The sequence below is a fragment of the Cynara cardunculus genome (genome assembly GCF_001531365.2).
Source record: "Cynara cardunculus var. scolymus isolate 2C chromosome LG 10, CcrdV1, whole genome shotgun sequence".
NCBI classification, from domain to species: domain Eukaryota; kingdom Viridiplantae; phylum Streptophyta; class Magnoliopsida; order Asterales; family Asteraceae; genus Cynara; species Cynara cardunculus.
In genome coordinates, this window is record NC_037537.1 from 20,488,938 (window position 1) to 20,492,795 (window position 3,858).

The window sequence follows — 3,858 nt, forward strand, 5'->3', positions numbered from 1 at the left end:
TTTAAGTACCCGGGTAACTGGTTGAAATATTAACCGATTATCATGCTGATATGGCGAGTGATGTGGTATCAAACTCGGTATTATTTGCTGACATGGTCAGTGACGTGGATTTTTTAAAATCTAAAATTAGTCTTTTTTTTAGTCTAAAATTATTCTTTCCGGGTTACCCGGGTACTTAAATGTTTACAACTTTACATCTTATATACCAAAATGAAAGTTTTGAAAGTACGTTACCCAAAATAGGAATCAAGTTAAAGTACGTTACTTTTTCATGCAATTTGCCCTTATTTTTTTGGTCCTATAAACTAAGTCCTATAAAGAAGTCTATTAAGACACTTAGAATTTGAGAGTGTCCTATAAACCCGAATTTGTTGTAGTGATCATGGGCCTCTCTTAACCATTCAGCACCCTAATTCCATCGTAAAAAATTACTGAACAATTATTTTTCATTTTGCACTAGATCATAAAAGCCTCCTAATCAAATGAACCACTTAATCATTCTGCACCAAACCATTCAGCAACTGTCAAACAACCCCTTAATCTCATGCTAACGTCCATCCACTATCTTCATTAGACGTAAGAGTATTTCAAACCTTTTATTATTTTCTTCAATATAAACATTGTTTAATTAATTTTCGTTTCTTTTCCTTGAATCTTCATCTTCTTCATTTAATGAAGAACTATCTTCCGCATTTGGTCAATCAAACCCTAAAATAAAAAAAAGTCTAATTCACAAGTTAAACTCTTTGTTTTGAAACAAATGAGTAATCTTTGAGTCTTGATAGATATTTAATGAGGCATAGAAAATATTTGATATATGTAAAATTGGATAGAAATATTAATTGTATAATATTATATAATATAAGTCATAAAATCAATAGTCAATTGTCATACATAAGTCTACTTTATTGATTATTAACCATAACTTTTACCTTTTAGAGAGATAACAATTACCACATATTGTCAGACCTATAATTAGGGGTGTTCATGAGTTGGGTTGATTGGGTTGAGGACATTTGAACAACTCAATAATGCTTGCGGTTTGAAAAATCTTAACCCAACCCAACCCAACCCAACCCAACCCGTATGGGTTGGTCGGGTTAGTCGGGTTGATAATTTGGTATGTTAAAATATTCTTCTAACCTTGAATATGTTATTTCTCTACTCATAATTTCTTTTTCATCATCAACCATTTGATACATCTTATTCACATTTCTTACATATATCACATTCAGTTAATTTTCTCAATTTACATATATATGTTCACAGTTACAGAATGAGTTATATAGTGATATGAATAGATTGAAAATATGTATATATGAAAAGCATACATGATAATGTAATTGTCTAATATATATATTAATAGAAATTCAACTATCATATTAAATCCAAGAAATAAAATGATACCGGATTCATCAGGTTGGGTTGGGTTCAAATAATAGTAACCCAATACCTACGGTTTGACAATTTTATAACTCGATTAGACATCGGGTTGCTTCGGGTTGCTTCGGGTTGAGTTATTTTGCGTTCGGTTGGGTTGGGTAGATCGGGTTGATCGGGTTGATCGGGTTTTTGAGCACTCCTACCTACAATCATTTGTTTTGAAAAAAATACACTGATCGTACTTTCATTGGGAAGTGTACATTGTGCATTGTTTGTAGTACTTTTTGAATTTAACAGTGTAATTTATATCATCGTTAAATATTCTCTAACAAAGCCAATGAAACTTCAAAATCCTTAAAATTCACGGCTCCCGCTGCATTACGCTGGTACACAACTAGTATAAAGATTATGGATTAGGTCCTCCAAATAAAATAATTATATATATAATCACCGATGGTTTCATTTTTAGTTTCTGGTTTAATAGAGTAATCGTTAGTAGAACTATGACAAGAGACATGATTATAATATGATTGCTATAGACGTAATTATTTTATTTGAAGGATCCAATCTATTATTTCGTTATAACTATAGGGGTAGATCTGTAATTTACTCTATTCAATAAATCCAAAGAAGAGTCTCTTTCAAGTACATTGGCTTTAAATTGAATAAGGTACAAAACTCACTCATTGGATCTTATCAATGGATTGTACTATGAACGTTCGAATCATAATTAATAAATTTTAATCATCTTTCATAAATATTCAAATTATAATAAATAAACTTTCATTATTTTCATAAATGTCTCAATTAATTAGGTTGTATTGATGTATAAATGTAATGAGTTGCATTATATATAATATTTTCTTTAAAAATAGTTATATATAAGATATATGATATGTGTATTTTCTAATAATAACTAGTTGTGTACCCGTGCAATGTGGCGGGAGCCATGAATTTTAACGATTTTGAAGTTCCACTTGTTTTATAAGATAAGATTTAACGATGATATATGTTACACTTGGTTTTTACATATTAATACAATTTGAATAAATAAGAGTTATAGTTCCAATTACAGACTATCGATTAAAAAAATTGTATGACAGTTTAAAATCCAATATATTTAAAATCCAACATATTTAAACGACTGCACAAATGTGTTCGATTTACACCAAGAGCAAAGAACCAAAAAACTTGAGTTTTAAGATAAACACTCAAAACCAAAAAAGAAAACTACAAATTTGACAGATCACAAGCCATGAAAAGACCAAAAAAGATGAGTTTTAGAATGAAATTTCAACTGCTTACCCTATTTCTTGTCCAAAAACTCAGATTAAGGTTGCATGTATATATATATTTCAAAAAAACCCAAGAACATATTAATTCAAAACATATTATACAGTGCAATTTGGACAGCATAACCCTAAAATATATAGTATATATATAAATAAATAACTATAAAAGTATAAATCGTAAATATTAAAAATATTTTTTCACAGTATATATAATATATAAGAATATAATTAAGTCAAAAACTATTCAATATTGGACTCATTTCGAATGTATTAACAAAACGATTATAATGGTGTAACTTGTTAAAATAAAAAAAATGTATTTTTTAAACATGTTTTAATTGATATATGATTATGTATATTAATTTGATAAAGGTTTAAAATGAAACATTTAAAAGTAAAGGACGTAAAGTAAATTAATTAACTAATTATAGGGATATAAAATGTAAATTTAAAATTATAATAAAAAAAAATCGGTTGTGGGAGGTGAGTGTATGTGAGAGGGTGAGTGTATGATAAGAGAAATGGGTGAAAAATGATATCAAGGGTATCTTGGTCATTTAATATTTTAATATTTTTGTTAAATTTGCTTTATAAGATAGTATAGATTATTATAAACTATATATAATAATAAAATAAAATAATATTATATATATATATATATATATAGAGAGAGAGAGAGAGAGATGTGCAATCAAATGTAAATCATCCAATTTATACAAACCGGTGCAAACCACCTTCATCCGTGAATTTCATTGTTTAATCTTATGAAATTTTTTCATGAAATTGTTTCATATAATACTTTTTTTGATGAAGTTATTTCATATATGATTATGAAATTGTTTCATATATGATTATGAAATTGTTTCATATAATAGTTAATAAAATTTTAATGAAACTATTTCATGTATTTATCTAAAATTAAAATAATGAAGATGATAATATCCATGATTATCACCCTCCACAACAAAAATGATTAATCAACCTCTCATAATTACAAAAAAATGAACAAAATGAAAAAATTATGATTGGTTGAATGAGGTTTGCACGGTTTATACGAATTGGGGTGGTTTGCATTTGATCGCTCCTCTCTCTCTCTCTCTCTCTCTCTATATATATATATATATATATATATATATATATATGGACTTGGGATCTGGATCATTGATCACCTTTAATTTCAAAC